The sequence below is a fragment of the Rhinolophus ferrumequinum genome, chromosome 17 (genome assembly GCF_004115265.2).
Source record: "Rhinolophus ferrumequinum isolate MPI-CBG mRhiFer1 chromosome 17, mRhiFer1_v1.p, whole genome shotgun sequence".
Taxonomy (NCBI): Eukaryota; Metazoa; Chordata; class Mammalia; order Chiroptera; family Rhinolophidae; genus Rhinolophus; species Rhinolophus ferrumequinum.
In genome coordinates this window covers 15324225-15342769 of record NC_046300.1, presented here as the reverse complement: position 1 = coordinate 15342769, position 18545 = coordinate 15324225, and the positions used below count along the sequence as shown (strand labels likewise).

The following is an 18545-nucleotide window of genomic DNA, read 5'->3' as shown; positions in this document are numbered from 1 at the left end:
TCTCTGACCTCACAAGTTCATAGCCATAGACCTACTCATTTCATTAAACCAACATTTAGCATGACCAACATTCTGCACATCTCAGTTAATTGGTACTTCATCTTCATAGATGTAAGGATTCTCCCTCTCAACTAAACTTACACTCTCCAAAAGCAGAGACCATGGATGATGCAACTCCGGGATGATGATCCCCGACTCCACCCAGTTACACCCAGAAGTCACTGGAGATTTGGGAAACCGGTTCTAGCCCCAACATGAAACACCTACATATGTCAAGTCTCAATCTTCCAACTCTCATAAATAATTGAGCGTAACTACTTGCAGCACTGGTAGACATCACACAACAGACCTCCTCAACAGATTAAGTGCAGTGAAAGAAAACATGATCACAGACATCCACTGACTACCAGGAAATCTGCCAAAGCAGCATTTATAAAGAGCAACTGATACAGGTAAGGGAGAGCAGTACATTTCTTCAGTTTGTGAAAGCTGCATTTTAGAATTGTGCAAAGAACACTAAATACAGGATGAGACGACCTCATTTAAATCCTGGTTCTACCAGGCTCTGACCTTGGGAATGTAATATAACCTCCCAGAGCCTGTTTCCACATCTGCCAAACCTAGTATCTCACTCCTGCTGAGGGCACCCAGCACATTGCTTAGCATAGAGCAGGCACTCAAACTCTGTTTTCTTCTTCCTTCTCCAAAAGAAAATGGATCTTGGAACCTTAGATTTTCCCCAAATCCACATACACCTCAAGGACAAAGAGAATCCGATGCTAACTGTCACTCTGCAGGGTGAATTTGTCAGTCGTACCGCAATTGAAATAGAAAGCCAGTAGGGACAGGATAGTAAGAGAAACACTCCAGCAAGTCTAAGCAGACAGCTCATCTTGGGAGATAAACTTCCTGGTCACTAATCCTAGGATCCTCTGACTGGTGTGAGCTTATAAACTCAGTAACTGCCCAGGCATTTTGCTGTTATTACCTCTGATGGGGTCAGCTCCTATCTGCGGCTACAATTCAGATGAACTCACACACCTGGTTCCACGATGGTCAGCCCTACACCCCTACACCTTAGTATACTGAAAGGGCTACCAAAATGACTGGAAGTCACAGTAACCCAGTTTCCTTTCTCATCATTTGTTATTACTTTGTTTGGGCTACTAACCATCAAGTTTAGGATCAAGAAAATAATTAACTAATTAAAAATATACTACTAAATTAATCTTTTAGCTGTCTTTCTTAACCATAACAAAGAATATACCTTCTCCTAAAGTGGCTAAACCCGCGCTACCACTTCTGATGTACTGAGGTCTAAAGGGCAGGGCTTCTCAAACATTAATATGCGTGCGCGCGCACACAGGCCGGGTACCAAGGTAAAGTGCAGTTCCCAATTCAGTCAGTCTAAGCCTGGGGTGGGGCCTGAGATGCTGCCCCTCTGACGAGGTCGCAGGTGATGCCGGTGCTGCTGGCCCACAGATCACACTTTGAGAAGCAAAGATCCAAGGAGAAGGTCCAGAGCATCCTTCTGGGAGTACTACTCAACTATCCCTAATTTCAAAGTGGCCCATACACTGACTGATTCCTTAAAGAAGTACTATAATAAACAGTACATTTATTTTCATAATGTAAGTAAGTGATGTGTGATATGTAATCAAAACATGACATCACCAGTGCAGTGAAACAAAAAGTCCAGTCGTGATTTCCTTGTCAAAGGGCTTTCTTGTAAGTACAGCACACAGAAACGGGGGAGGCGTGATCTAGAATTTGACCACCCCAAGTGACCAGCAGCTTTGGTATCACCTGGAAGCTGGTTAGAAATGCAGACTCTCGGGCCCCACCCCAGACCTACAGAAGCAGATTCCGCATTTTAACAAGACCCGCAGGTGGTCTGGTGCACATTCAAGTTTGAGAGGCCCTGCTACAGACTATCTCTTGCTTCACCAAACTGTTTAGTGGGACCAAAATATGCAGAACATGATGGGAGAAATCATAAAGCCCCTGGACCAGTACATATCCATTTAATGAACACTGGAGTACGGAAGCATGACCCACCTACATCCAAACTGGGACCCAGGGTCAGCTTTGGCCCAGCGATGAGTTTATTTCTCTGTTGTCTATTTGTACCAGTTGCCAAACGGGCAGGCAAGTGGGTAGTTGAAGGGGGAAGAAGGAGGTGTTTTGTGCACAGGCACCGGAGGACACCTGGGATGAGACAAGCATTGGAGGCAACGTTAAAAAGAGGAGAGGGCATGGCACCTACACCCTGACCTCCCAACCCTTGGAACACAGGGTTAGGGATGGACGTCAATGGAGCTAGTGTTTCAAAAGCCTAGGGGAGACGCTGGGAACCAGATAATGAGATACAACAGAGTAAGCAGCACAGGCCCCAGGGCCCCAGGGGAAGAGGGCAATGTGGGACCCTGGGGACACACTGACAGCCAGGGGACAGCAAAGGGGATGGGGCGGATGAGGAGTGACACAACAACTGAAGGAAGACAGGAGCCACAGTGTACCTGAGCACAGGTGAGACATCCTGCCCTGAGGACTCTGAGGACGCTGGCTGAGGTCCTGTGTGAGCAGGTGGGGACTCTGGGACTCCAAGCTGGACATCAATATTAACACGGCCTCATTTGCTCCCAGGGCTGGTGAGGCCTTGGACATTCCAGTGACCACACAATAACCATTTCTCTCCGACTGCTGTTCCTCCAGATGAACCCTTCTCCCGACTTCCGATTATTTCATCACAGGAAGGCTTTATGCCCGTCGCCCTTGCTTTGTGTGCCACTGTACAGGAGCCTCTCTGCTGCCACCCTGTCCTTCATGTTGTCCTTCCAGACATCTGATGCTGGTCCCTGGGGACAGCTTATCTTTCTGTCTCACCCCTGGGTTTAATGTTTCCTCCTAACACTTCCAACTCACCCAAGATTTCATCCCTGGGGGGTCAGGGGGGAATCACCATTCGCTCAGTAAAATTCCAAGAGGGCATGGCTCCCAGGCCGGCTGTTGTTTCCTATGACCTGGATTTTGCTCCCTGTCTGTTGCAGTTGTGAGTCACAACAACCTTGATTTGGGCTGAATTTGGTTTGTTTTTCCTGATTCTGCCCAGGTTGGCTCTTTGGGCGTGTTCATGTGGAAGGGAGCGCTATAGTACACCTACCTGGGACCAGTCTGCAGCTGAGTTGATGTCTGCAAGACCTCACCATATTTTCCTCTTCTGTCTGGTTATCCCATCCCAAGGGCCTCCAATGGCCCGCTGGAGCCCATGGACCTGTGTCACGACAACAAACACTAGGCTAGCTAGAGCTTCCCCACATCCCATCCACACCCTAGAGATGAGGCTGCAGAAATCATTCTAAAAGCAAACTCCTCCATCTGCTTTTCTCTAGAAAGACTGAGCACATCTATCTCATTTCTACATCTTTGTGCTTGGGTTTGGATGGATCTTAGATTGATGTGAAGACCCTTGGAATATCTGAACCATCCATCAATGCCTCGGCCTGAAGCCTCTGATCCCTCATTTATCAGATGCTTAACTGAGGGGCAGGCAGGTACCTCCAGCACCTATTATTGTACCAGTCAGAGGTGGCAAAGAGCCTGCGGATTCTTTAGAAAGTGGTTTTTAAACTATTTTGACTTCTTGATAAAATGAACTTCATGTGTGACATATAATTAAAAAGCAAGCAAGTCGAATAATGTAAGAGGAAATATGTCCAAAAAATATATAGCTTTCATTCGTATTCAGGAGAGACGACACATTTGAAAACTACTGAGGCTGTTTATATAAAAAATAACAATAAGGGAACATTATGAATAATTTTATGCCAAGGAATAAGACAACTTAAATGAAATGGACAGGTTCCATGAAAGATACGTATTACCCAAGTTCACTCAAGAAGAAATAAATAAACTAACTCCACTGTGCTATTTATCTGAGGTTCAGGTACACCAGACTGAGGAAGAACTTTCCATAAATATTCAAGGCATGGTCCTTTACATGATCAATTGGATTTACTGGTAAAAATTGCTTATGTTGCAATATGCATCCTTTGTCAACAAAAGTAATGCCACCGATCCAATCTAAGGACGATACAAAGAAGAATTTCAAGGAGGGTTTGTGTGTTGGACACAAAGGTTATATGGGTAAAAAAATCTTTGCATAATAGAACTGAAAGGGCCAGTAGTCCACCACCCTCAATTTTCAGATAACAATTGTAGACCAGGGAAGGTAAGCAACAGCCCAAGATCACACAGCTAGTTATTAAGAACTGAAACCATCCTTCCACAGACCCTGAATATTTTTGAACAATGGCTCAGACATGTGTAGGGGTGTCATTTGAATAATGGAATAAAGCAAAGCTCACGGGATCATCCAGAGGAAACAGAGCAGGACTCAGACTCATCAACGGGCATTGATACCCAAGCAAAGCAGACTCGGTTGAGCTCTGCCCTAATTGTTAAGCCAGCCAGCATCCCAATTGGGCAAAATAAAGTCACACAGTGTTCCCGCAGCTGGTAATAAACAAATAAGCTTGTCCCTGATATCCCCATACACAGGATGATCTAAAAAACAACTCCCAGAAGTGTTTTAAGATTCCAAACCAGGAAGAGTGATATTGGGGCAAAGCAGATTAAGGTGCAAACTTGCCTTTCTTTAGGGAATTCAGATTAGGTTTAGTTTTCCTCTAACTGAAAAGTAGGAAAGTCATGGTACCAAGACCCTGACTGCAAAAGGCATCCAAAAAGCTCTAGCAGGGGCCCCAATACCCACCCTGAGTGCCAGAGACAAGAGGTCCTCACCTACATGTCGCGGAGTGCCCAGTGGTCCTCACTGGCATGGGGCCTTTGCAGCCACCACCAACTCGGCCTCCCAGGATGGCTGCAAAGACTGTAACAAGATGACAGGCGTAAGGTCGCCTGCACGTGCTAAGCACTCAATACACTGTTGCTAAGTCAGACTGACAACAGTGGCACCCAGGTGAGCTGGCTCCTCTGCTGAGAAGCCGACCTCAGTGGACAGAACCTTACCCGGCTCCCTCCAACAGCCCAACTGCTACATCTAGGCCTTTTGAGAGCATCATATAAATGTTTTAACAAAGACTGCTGGCTTCAGAGCCTCGACAGGGTAAACCCTGGCAGCTTCTGGCATCTCTAGGAGCTGTGGCGAAGCTTCTTCAGGACCCCTTGCAATGCTGTTTCTTGGCATTTGCTAAAAAGACATAACTTGCAGGGATGGACTCTACTAAATAAATGGGCCTTGCATGGCCAGGTTCCAAACGCAGAGACCTGAGGCCAGGCCTGTGGTAGGCCGGCAATAAACAGGTGTTGCATGAAGAACCCAATAAATCCACAGGAGTGTTCATGAAAACAGCCTATCAGTTAAGTTCATAATCATTGGAATGTGCTAGGTGATCAAAACAACCACGTACGCAGGATTTTTCATTGGTTTCTGCTCCAAATCTATCTAAAGTACTCAGTCATGAACACTGTACAGGGCCAGCACAGCCATGAGTGCTGTAGGTGCCCACCCTATACCTTACTAGGTGGGGGCCCCTACCCACTTATGAGAGGTGGCTGTTAAAGGGCCACCATTGCTCAGGAATTACCCTCTGCTGACGAGCCATTCCACCCAGGAGGTTACACACCCATTTCGCCTTCAAAGGGCAGCGCATCATCAGGACTGACGGACCGGGGAAGGGTAGAAAAGACCAGCCCGTAACCCAAGGTGGGACCAGCTCGGTGGTGCAATGCATGCCCCAGGGCTCCCATGGGCTCAGGCTAAGGCCCATCTCCAGCTGAGACCACACCCTGCTCCACTTGCACCCCTGCCCCCTTCTCCTGACATGGACAACATTATGTACACAAAAATCTTACCCTCGGGTTCTGCTTCTAGGGAACCTGGACCCACACCACTGTCCATAAGGGCTTTAAATTTTAAAGTAAGAATGAACACTGAGTGTTCTGTGGCATTTTTTCAAATTCTTAAGTAGGAGGTATTCCTTTTCTCATGTGTCATTAAAAACAAAAGGCAATTAATTACCCAAAGATACCGGGAGCGTCTTCAAACTATTTCTCTCGCACACATCCTTCCTACCTTTGTTCGGGTCTGCGATCACCTTAATATCATGTCCCCGAAGGCCTCCACCGAAGATTTTCATCCCCCTCAGTCTCCAATCTTGCTTCTTTCTTCATAGCACTTAACACTACTGGTGTGACAATATTTACTTGATGGTTTAACCTCTGTCTCCCCAACCCTCTAGCTCTGCACTGTCTAATACAACAGACACTCGCTACATGTGGCTATTTTCTATTTAAATTTAAGTAAATTAAAATTACTGTGCCTACCACTGTGGCATATAGTAGACATTCACTAAATGTATGTGACTGAATGAAAGAACAGTATAGGGTGATCATCAGTGATTCTCCAGTATCTAGTTTTGCAACTCTTACACTAAACAAACACTGATAACTCGCAAGGGTAAGGAAAGCACGGTTAAGAACATTTAAGAAAAAGCTCCTTTAAAAGCTATGAAACAATATGATTATTAGTGGTTGAATTTTTAGCGGATGGTAGTTAATTGTAAGATAAAAAAGCACAATGCCAGCCTCCAGATGGAGACAGCCAGCTAGCCAGAAACCGCTGAGAATTTTTGACATTTTTTCAAGGCAGCATGAAAAATATATAACTTTTTCTATTGTGTGGTTTTTTTCCCCTGAAATGGGCAGAGATTTAAAACCCCACTCCCTCCTCCCAATAGAATAAAAATCCACCATGTATCGGGTTTATTTTTCTTTGTTAACATCCACACTTAAGATTATTTAAAAGCCCACGCTGTATTTATGGCCATGTGAACATGCTGGGGGCAAGATAAAGCAATACCAGTCTGTCCCCTACCCCACCCCACTCCAACCTCAACACTAACACTCCTTTCCTTTCTAAGAAAACAGCTTAACAAACACACCTACTTTGTACATGTGATAAAGAAAGTGCAGCTAAACATCAAGAAACCAGGCAGCCACTGCTGTCTTTGCTTTGTAATGTAGACAAAGCAACAAGAAAAGAGCAAATAACTCACAAATGTTCCTGAGAACAGGGGAACCACAGGGTTCTATCAACTGGCTCTCAGATTTTTTTATTTTTTTTTTATTCTCTATTTCTCCTTAATGTGATTGGGCTCCTGTTTTCCCTTCCGACTACAGGACATCTCTGGAAAAGACCATCATCTTCAAAACCAGTAAAACATTTCCGGTTATGCCATTCTTGTAGAAACTGATCAACTCTTTTGAATACAAAATTAATATTTATGGCATTAAAGAGAAAGCACTAAGCTCAGGGAAAGGAAGAATTCACATCATTTAAATGTTCATACTACCCAAAGCAATCTATAGATTCAATGCAATCCCTATCAAAATACCAATGGCATTTTTCACTGAACTAGAACAAATAATCTTAAAATTTTCATGGAACCACAAAAGACCCCGAATAGCCACAGCAATCTTGAGAAAGAAGAACAAAGTTGGAGGTATCACAATACCTGATATCAAACTATACAAGTCTATAGTCGTCAAAACAGCAGGGTACTAGGGGCCGGCCCGGTGGCTCAGGCAATTAGAGCTCCATGCTCCTAACTCTGAAGGCTGCCGGTTCACATGGGCCAGTGGGCTCTCAACCACAAGGTTGCCGGTTCAACTCCTCAAGTCCCACAGGGGATGATGGGCTCCGCCCCCTGCAACTAAGATTGAACACAGCACCTTGAGCTGAGCTGCTGCTGAGCTCCCGGATGGGCTGCGCGCCCTGCAACTGGACCTGGAGCTGAGCTGCGCCCTCCACAACTAAGATTGAAAGGACAACAACTTGACTTGGAAAAAAGTCCTGGAAGTACACACTGTTCCCCAATAAAGTCCTGTTTCCCTTCCCCACTCTTTAAAAAAAAAAAAAAAAAGCATTGTACTGGCATAAAAACTGACATATAGATCAATGGAAGACAACAGAGAAGCCAGAAATAAACCCACACATACATGATCATTTAATCTATGACAAAAGAATATATAGTGGGTTAAAGACAGCCTATTTAATAAATGGTGTTGGAAAAACTGGACAGATACATACCAAAAAATGAAACTGGACTACCTTCTTACACCATATACAAAAATAAACTCAAAATGGATTAAAGACTTTAAGGTAAGACCCAAAACCATAAAACGTCTAGAAGAAAATATAGACAGTAAACTCTCTGACATTGCTCTTGGTAATATTTTTTCTGATCTATCTTAGTCAAGGGAAACAAAAGAAAAAAATAAATAAATGGGACTACATCAAACTAAAAAGATTTTGCACAGCAAAGGAAACCACCAACAAAATGAAAGACAGCCTACTGAATGGGAGAAGATACTTGCCAGTGACACATCTAATAAGGCGTTAATATCCAAAATTTATAAAGAACTCATACAACTCAACACCAAAGAAGCAAACTATCCAATTAAAACAATGGGAAGAGGGACGGAATAGACAGTTCTCCAAAGAAGACATCCAGATGGCCAACAGATATCTGCAAAGATGTTCAATGTCACTAATCAGAGAAATGCACATAAAAATCACAATGCGATATCGCCTCACATCTGTCAGAACGGCTATAATCGATAAACCAACAAACAACAAGTGTTGGTGAGGATGGAGAAAAGGGAACCTTCATGCACTTTTCACGGGATTGCAAATTGGTACAGCCACTATGGAAAACAGTTTGGAGGTTTCTCAAAAAATTAAAAATAGAACTGGCTTATGACCCAGCAATTCCACTTCTGGGTATTTATCTGAAGAAATACAAAACCCTAATTTGAAAAGATATATGCACCCCTATGATCATTGTAGCACGATTTTTAATAGCCAAGATATGGAAGCAACCAAGTCTCCATCAATAGACAAATTGGACACAGTATATACAATGGAATATTACTCGGCCATAAAAAAAGAATGAAATCTTACCATCTGCGACAACATGGATGGGTCTAGAAAGTATTATGCTAAGTGAAATAAGTCAGACTGAGAAAGACAAATACCATATGATCTCACTAATATGTGGAATTTAAAGACTAATAACAACAACAAAAACTCAACAAAAACAGAAAGACTCATAGATACAGAGAACAAACCGATGGTTGCCAGAGAGAGAAGAGGGGTTGAGGAGCTGGGTGAAAAAGGTGAAGAGAGTAAGAAAGACAAATCGGTAGTTACAAAATAGTTATGGGGATGTAAAGTACAACACAGAGAACATAGTCAATGATGTCACAACAACTATGCATGGTGTCAACTGGGTACTAAAATAATTGAGGCAATCACTGCATAAATTAGACAAATGTCTAACCACTCTGCTGTATACCTGAAACTAATATAAAATAATATTGAATGTCAACTGTAACTGAAAAAAAATAAAAGAATAAAAAAAGTACTAAAAGGTTCTAATAATCAGCGTTTGATTTAATTTATTACAGTAGCCACTGAGCTTCCTGGCATCTTCGGTTGAGACAACTACCTAGCGGACACACGGCGTCAGCACTGCCCCCGTGGGGTGCCAGTACATAGGTCAGCACCTCTCCCATCTCCATCCTGTAAGATATCTAAGAACTCTTGGAAACTTTTACCTGTGATCCCCTTGAATGCTTCTAATTTCCAAACTCGTTCTTTCGTAAGTGGTTTGATTGATATTAAAGTACAATTTACTTATGTTTGTCTATGGCTTTTAATTCATCTGGAATTGATTTTGGTATATACCTGTGAAATAACAACCCAGATTCCTTTCATTTCCAAATTATTAACCGATTGTTCCAATATTGAATAAAAATTGTTCTTCCCTTGCTGATTAGTTTGTAACGATCGTTTATTATATATTAAATTCTCATGTGAAGTAGTATCTATGGGGGTGGCTATAGTTTTCTTTTTCCTTAAATCCAGCTATTCTTGGGTAAGTACCAAGATACAGTAATTCTGGCTCTGTAATATATTTTACTGTCTTCATTACTCATTTCCCTCCTGTCTTCCATCAAAAACTGTATTAGTGCTTAACTTGCAGCAAACCTGCAAATTACAATGGGAAAGAATTGATATGTTTAACTTATTAGGACTTCACATTCTGGAATGGACAGTCATCGAAATGGATCTTCTATTTCCTCTCTCCTTTTTGTAGTTTTCCTTGTTGATCATGCACATTTCTTGCTAAAGTCATTCCTAGGAATTCTCTATATGTTGACATTACATATGTTATTATTTTTAAATGGGATTTTCCAATTGGTTATTGCTGTTATATAGAACAGCTTTATATATGCATATATAATATTTGTATTATTAATAATATAACATAAATAATATAATAATTATATTATTAATATAATTTGATATATACAATTTATATAATTTTTAAATTTTGACCTTATACCTGTCCACTTTCTAATTATATTTTGAAGTAAAAATATATAAGGCTATTTCATGAGGTTCCATGTACTGTAATTGCCTTTCTGGGTGGCTCAGAATAAACAAATAGATAAACATTCTAGAATTGAACGCAGGGAGGGAGGGAATAAGGATAGGGAGAAAAGGTACACAGAGGAGTTGGGCAGCTATAGGAATCACAGGATCCCGCCCGATAGTCCATGTGCAGAGTTACAGATGCCATGACCACAAACAGCTTGGGTTCAATTGTGTGTCTTCTCTTTGAAACATAACCTCTCGTGAATTTAAAACTTGTGTGTAGGTGTCTCTGACTGGTCCTAGACATCACTGGCCCCAACATCATAGTCTTCCTTTGGACGAATGACACTTGTTAGTAAGAACATGTTTATATTTGAGTCTAGATAATAAAAGGTAATATCAGGACGCCAGGATGCAGCTCTTCAGTGATGCTAAAGACAGACCTGGCAGGTCAGGCTGCTTAACGTAAAACAAATAAAAGGACACCACAGTTCTACTCAGCGTCTCACCTTGTGTTCGAGTTAAGAAAACTCAAATCATTAAACATATTCATTTAAAAAGAAAAAAGAAACGGAAAGGAACCAAGTATACCAGATTGAAGCGACTTTTTCTTTGTGGAACTTGGAGTCAACTGATGCCCGGGGGTTACCCACCTCCCGGTCATCTCATTAGGAGGACGCTCCTAAGTGTGAGGTTCAAGTACTAGGCAACCTTCTCCTCCAACCAGCCCTGAGGCCCAAAAACGCTTCCTGAAGGCTGCCCTGGTCTAGCTTGAGGGTGTGGAGATGGCTATTAGAAAAAATGCTCCGCTAGTTTGGGGGGATTCCAAGATGAAAAGACACGGTGCCTGCCCTCAAGTAGTATGCGAGCTCTGGGGGTGACAGGTAAGCTCTCACGTAAAAACCATGTATCACAAGTTCCAAAGAGACGCAGCAGGGGGAGGTTACACGTCTCCCGGGAGGTCCTCAGAGGCTCTGCCACGAAGGTGATGCCTGGACCAAGGCCAAGAGACAGGAAGAAGTTGTCAGGAGTGAGAACAAGTGGGGTCAAAGCCACATCTGGCAGCTTGCTCAGGTTTCCATCAGTTGGTGCCTTAGGTTAATAATTCATACAAACAGGAAACACCAAGTTGCATTTTAAATTATTTAAGGCTGAAAACTTTAATTAACACAAGATTTCACTCTAGCAACAACAAGGATTTGTTTTCTGTTGGTCACATTTTTGTCTGTCTGTTTGGGTGACCTTGTGTTCGATGCCTCCCCAAAGGGTAGTTTCCACATTCCTTGTTGGGTAATTATCTAGAGATCATTTAACCAGCACCAAGTCTGCTCTCTCCTCAGAGAATTTTGAGTATGTTTGTCGAAAAAATACAAGAGTGGAAAGTTGATTGCTAGCGCTCTTTAAAGCTGAAGAGGATAGCTAATCTCACATCAGATGGTATCACAGCTTCTACCTCAGAATTAGCCACAATTTTCTCCACTTTCTTCAAACATGTAGAAGACCAAAAAAAAAAAGTGTGTGCTTCATTAGGCAAAATGTTGCCAGAAACCTCTCCATTGGGTCAGAAACAGCAGGCACAATAGAAAGGCTAACGAAGACACTCCTATCATCCAAATGAACACTAATGAAATGAACTAGACGCAGTAGTTCCTCAGAAAATGGTTTAGGAAAGCTCGAGTGACTTAGAAAAGATGGGATGATGACGATGGCTGCACACAGCTTTGGCCTGGAGCTCTACTGTTCTTTCCGTGAACGTGTGTGGTCCCCACCCTGGTCAGCGGCACCAACTGCCCCGACCCCCGTGACTAAGCGTCATCCCTGACTTCCCTTCCCTCACCTCCCACAACCAGCCAATCTCCAAGCCCTGTGGATTCCACTTCCAAGACGCATCTCCAATATGACACTTCCTCTCCATTCCCTTAACTATTTACCGCCTTAGTGCCCACCCTCATCACACCTGACCTGAATCGTATGTCTCTGGCCTTCCTCCCTAAACCTCACCTACTCACACACCTGGATAAAGTAAAGTGATATCTCTAACTCATAAAGGTGGTCATCTCTCCCCCTTCATGAAACACTCCGGTGGTTTTCCACCTATTTCTCAGATTCTGGGGGATCCTCAGACATATTCTAGGGGGCTCCGATGTTCTCTAACATTATTTTCTGTTTCACCTTGTGCTTTCATTTTCATGATCATCTTTTTAAAGAATATCATTAGAAAATCAATCGAAACATATTCCAGATATCCGAATGACCACGTGATGACCAAGTGCTACCACACCATTTCACCGGACATATTCTTGCATCGATGATATAGTTGGCAGCAAGAAAGATTATTTTAACTGTCGCAGGCTAATGAGAAAGTAACAAATCAGACTTAATATACACAGAGTGAGGAAACTGATGAGAGACTTGAGCCATTACACAACTCATGTGACATGTCATATTGCATACCAAATTCATAAGAACCTGAACAACTGTTTTTAGAATCAGAAACAGTGATTTGGTTTTAGCAAAAATAACTTCATCACATTAAATTCACGAAGTTAATCTGAATTTCCTTCATTTGTAGCTGTGCTGATATTTTACCTCTATATTTGTTTCAGTTTTATGGTCATATAAGAGCTCTAAACACAGAGTTTAAACCTATTGAATGCTATTACATATCTGAACTGCATTATAATAAAAACAATTTAAGCCACCAGTAGGAATCTATAAGATGTTTCTTTTCCTTTAAAGGAATTCACATATTACTCCCATTTGAGAAACTCTGGCCTTTGAGTAAGGTGTAAGGCCCATAATAAGGCATATGGGGGAGAGACAGTGATGCCTCTGAACTTTCCATTCATACCCCCCGTCATTTCCCAGGCTCCTCACAATGAGTTCTGGCCCATGGACCGTGGGAATCAGCAGCAATCCATCAGTTCCAGACTACAGCACGGAACAGCCAGAGAGCGACTCTCCCACCATCTCTTCCTGTGCAGGTGACTGACTACACAGACCACATTCTCCAAATGGTGTGTCTGCAAGATGGAAAAAGCTGTGTCAACTTGGCCCTCCACTGACCTGTGAGGGTCACACAGTGTGAGTGACAAGTAACCTTTGTTGCATTAAGCTACTAGGATGATGAAGTCGATTTGTTACTGCAGCAGAGCTTAGCCTATCCTGACATACATCTTTGGGAACTAAGCTCTGCCTTCCTGACCAATCCCTTCCCAGAATACTCCATGCTCCAAACAACGCTTCATTCCAAGACCTGAACACACTGAGCTGTTTCATGACACCCTAACTTTGCACGTGCTATTTATTCCTTAATCCTAGAATTCCATTCCCCCTATTCTTCTGCCCTCCTCCCTCACCCCACCACTGTGATTTATCCTTCAAAACCAATCAGATTTAATTACTACCAGGAAGTGTTCCTCCCTTTTCCAACCCTCTTACCCCCATCACCATTACCCATGAACTCTACAGAATGCGTTTCTCACCACGTACAATCACATGTTTGCACGACTGTCCCCACTCCAGCCCCCGACCACCCTATAGCAGGTTCAGTGGCTTATTCATCTCTACACCCACAAGGCTAGCATGCAGGAGAAGTAAGCAACATTTGGCCATTTGGCCAGGAAGAGCTTCTTCCAGGGGGCTGTTTCTAAGGCACTTGAAAGAAGTCGGGTTAGATCCCTAACCCCCTGTCGGCAACACCTTACACAATAGCAAGTCCCAGCGGTCTCTGCCCCAGCCCCAGGCCAGACCTGCCCAGGAGGCCCGAACCCTTGCCTCACCTCCCCAAACGCAGTGTTCTTCAGGCCCCCAAAAGGCCTCAGGCTTTACCTGGGGAGGAGTGGCCCAGGGCCTTGCACTCAAAAGTGTGGTCCTCAAGCCAGCAGCACCTACAGAATTTAGGAGAGCGTGAGATAAGCAGAATCTCAGGCTCCACTCCGGACCTGCTGAATCAGAATCTGCATTTTAGCCAGATCCCCAGATAATGCTTATGCCTAATATTTGAGAAACACTAACCCAACGCACTCAAACAGAATCTCTCCAGCCTAAAAAGTAACTTTAATTACAATGCTTTCCATTGGTAATAACATCTCCTAAGTGTTTTACATCACTGAATCCTCAGATCAATTTGATCATGCCCATTTTACCAATGAGGAAACTGAGGCTCAGAGTGAGTAGATACCCTCCCCAGGATCACACAGCTCTGAAGTGTCAGAGCCAAGTTTGAAGGCAGTTCTGGTGGACTCAAGAGCTCCAAGCCCCATAACCACACAGTACACGGCACCCTGACATTTGCAAAACTCAGTGAACACTTAGCCTTCGAGAGCTGCCCCAGCAGCTCTCCAAGCCTCCTGTCCCTTCATACAGCCCCTGAACTGGTGCTTCTCTCTATTCCATTTACTACCTGTACCGCGATGCCTCCATATACACCACTGCTCCCGAGAGACTGCCAGCTCTCCCCGGGTAAGGATTTTATGGGCTTGCTCAATCATTATTTGATGATTCAATGAAAATAGCTCCCCTTTGATCATCAAACAACCCTCTGAGGTCACTGGAAAATTATTAAGTAAAGAAAGGTGAAGACACTGAGGTTCCCAGAGAAGTTCAATCACTTGCCCCAGATCACCAGGAAGCCTCAGACCTCTGGGGATGGAACTCAACTCCCTGATTCCCAGTAGACACCTTCTTCCCCACTCTTCTTCTCTCCTTGTATTTCCCTCTTCTGACCTACATTGCCTGGCAGTTAACAGGAACATCGTTTTCAAAGAACTCCCTCACATATGCATCTTCAAAAGGGGCTCTGCTTTACCATCAGATGAGCCAAATTTAGACAGTAACAGGAGGCCACCAAAGGAAAAGGTGGAGAAACTCTGATACCAGATACAGTGGGCCCCTGGATGCAAGTAAAGGAAACCTCATCAGGCAAGAGCCTCTGACTCCAGCAGCCCCTGAGGCCAAGTCAAGGCAGAGGGCCCGGGAGAGCCAGGCGGGTAGAGACCTGCCCACCACCCTCTCTTACCAGGTACCACCATCCCTGCAGTGGTATTGTGGTTCCACTGGCCAAGACAGCCTTTCCCTTCCCTTTATTGGTTTTAGAAAGAAGCTAAGACGTTTAAGCAACTTGACGCTTCACCAGAGAAAAGCAAAAACATCTGCCTGAAATATCCAAATATTTAGGAAAACCTGGGAGAGAAATTTCCCTCAAACTGGGCAAAAGAGGGAGGAGAGAGACCAAGAAAGGAGATCTTGGGACAACTGAGCTATCTTCGTGTTGCTTTGCTTTTCTGAGCACCATGCCCAAGCACCATGCCACCCCCCTGTTGGGCACTGTGTGCACCACCAAAGGCACCTGGATAGGGGGTTAAGGGGTGCTGAACCCCTGCTTGCTAATCCTGTGCCGAGGCACAGGACTCCAGCTGCCAGAAGGAGGCACCTTGTGCAAATGTGTACAAAGCACTTTCCAGACTTGCACAGGCTGCCCATTACTGATGATACAGTCTGACTTGGATCCCATGGGAGGAAAAAAAGGTTGAGAGTGAGCGGGTCCATGTTTTTGGTTGGTTCTCTAGAAACAGATTCTGGGATAAAAATCCTTATGAAAGTGTTTTATTAGGAAGTATTATTAGGAAAAACTGGGGAGTGAAGAAGTGAGACAAGAAAGAGAAGCAAGCCCAAAAAACGATCCAGGGAAGTCAACTGACACAACTCTACAATGGGTCTCTGGAGACAAAGTCTGTCACAGCTTGGAGTGTCTCAATCAAGGGTAAGAGAGCTGGATTGTTTATACTTCAGTCATTGGTGAGGGGCTGCCCCCAGGGGAGAGGTCAATTCCCAGACACTCTTTGCTCTCAGTTCCTGTAGACCAAGCAGACTCCAGCAGCCCAAGGTCATCCTCCTGTGGAGAGGAGGGGCTGGCCTTTGGGAGTGAAAGCACCCAAGTGCACAAAGGTGGCAAAGAGCTGTGAGGGGATACAGCACAGCACCGAAGCCTCTGTGACAGTCCAACATTTCTGCCTCCAAGTTTTGCCCAAAGCCTACCATAATAAGACTCTATCTCTGTTATTCTGAGGCTTCCTGGGGTTCTCAGTAAGGACTCTTTCCCTTCTTGCACTTCTTTTAGCTCACCATCAAAGACCACGGCCCAAAGACCTTTCAAACCTTAAATGGAGTGAGTTACAGAGCATCTTTCAGAAACAGTTTTCTGCCTCTGTTCTCTCTCCAGTGAAGCATTTTATGGCACGACCCAAAGCAATCCAAATATTACATTTAAATGCTTTTGTGAAGTTGGGCTGCCAGCCAAATCTAATATCCCTTTCCTTTTTTATCCTGTTTGTTGCCACCTTGCCCCTGAAGGATTAAACACGATGCTTGGCTACTGCTCTGGAAGCCCCGCGGATTGGGATTGGGATTGTAAACTCAACACTAGCCCCAGATCACCTCTGCCAGCAGGAACCGAAACCAACGTCACAGCTCCTAACACAGTTATCAAACCACAGGACCACCCAATGCCAAGATGCTTCATGAAAGACAATGAATGACAAAGGCAGGACCCAGCTTCCACTGTCACCCTGGACAGTACATCAAGGAAAGGGAAGGAAATGGAGCCAGCAGGGAGGGGGTGAGGTGAAAGGATGACTAACTTGGGGGTGAATAACAACTGAGTTCCCTCCACTACTTCTCCTCACCCCCCACTCCCAGCAGGCGGATCCTCTGAAAAGGTGTCCCCAGACGCCTCTGCCCAGCACTGGTGCGGTCTGTCCTCCCCCTACCTCACAACACCGCCCCCGGAGCCAGACGGGGAAAGCAGTGTAAATGCTCTCCGAGATTTGAAATTAATTAATGGGGTATTTCACGAACTCATTTATTTTTTTCTGTTAATTCCCAAATGCTATGCGTCGAGTCTTTTTCCTGATGGTTTTCAGCGTTCCCGTGTTTCTTTATCTAGTTCTGAGGAGTTGCCTTTCCTTCATCTGGATCGGAGAGCTCTGGAGATGAGCGTTCCAATCCCAGACCCACCGCTGTCCAGCCCTGCAGCCTTGGGCAAATCAAGAGTTCTGGGCACTTTCGTTTTCTCATCTCAGAAATTGGAGATTAATTCCACCTTCCTCACAGGTTTGTGAAGAGGATGAAATGAGGTCAACTCGAGGTAAAGCACCTGGAAGGCTGAGCTGCTCGGTAAATGTCAGTTCCCCACCAGGTGCCTTCCCTCTTCTGCAGCCCCATTACACCTCGAAAGATGCCCACGCGTTTCCCAGGAATGCCCACTGGTTGGCGAGGAAACCAGCTCCGGACAGCGTTATCCCCGAGGAAGCGAGTTTCCGCGGGTGTAGACGCGCGCACACACACACACACACACACACACACACCGCGGTTCGGACACCCCCGCGGGGCTGGCACTGTTACCCTACCCCGCGCGGAGGGGGTCTCAAGTCCAGGCGACAGAAGTGCCCCCACCCCCGGCAGCGGCGTCCCCGCTGGGGTCCGCAGCAGAGCGCACAGCACTTACGCGGGGCGGGCCGGGCTGGGGGCGGCGGCGGGCCCGAGGTGGGCGCGGCGGCCGGCATGGCGAGGTGGCGGGCTCCGGGCGAGCAGGGCTCCGCCGCGGTCCTGCGGGGCGGCGGCTCGACGGTCCAGCAGGCGCGGGACGGCGGGGCGCGACCGAGCAGCCACGAGCCCGCGCCCGCCCTGTCCCCTCCTTCCCTCCCGCTGCCCGCCCCGCACCGCGCCGCGCCGCGCCGGCGACAACTACCAGGAACGTCTCCGGGGGCGCTGGGCTTAGCAACCGCGCGCCCGCCACAGCCTTCCTCCGCGCACTGGCCCCGCTGGGCGCGCCGCCTGGGGCCCTGGAGGCCAGGCGGGGCCGGGCTTTGAACCCGGGCCCACGCCCACTACTTGCCACTGAGCACCCGAAGGTGGCCCCCAGGGACCCTTAGCAGCCCCGCCTCTCCCCGCCCCGCCGGGTCCAGCCTTTCTGCATTCCTTCCTTGCCTTGTGCACGGTTTCGGAACCAGGAGGGGTCGGGTTTTGAACGTGAGCCTCGCCCACGTTCTCTGTAGGTGGCAGACCACAGACGTCTTCA

General features: G+C 45.5%; 1 protein-coding gene across 1 annotated transcript in view; it reads right to left on the bottom strand.

Annotated features, from left to right (window-relative positions):
- Window positions 1-17978, bottom strand: part of DCLK3 (doublecortin like kinase 3) — a 43427-nt gene extending 25449 nt beyond the window's left edge. The window contains exon 1 of the mRNA XM_033131627.1: window positions 17875-17978. The gene's annotated coding sequence lies outside the window, so the exon portion shown is untranslated. The remainder of the gene's footprint in view (window positions 1-17874) is intronic.
- Between the last annotated feature and the right edge of the window lie 567 nt (window positions 17979-18545).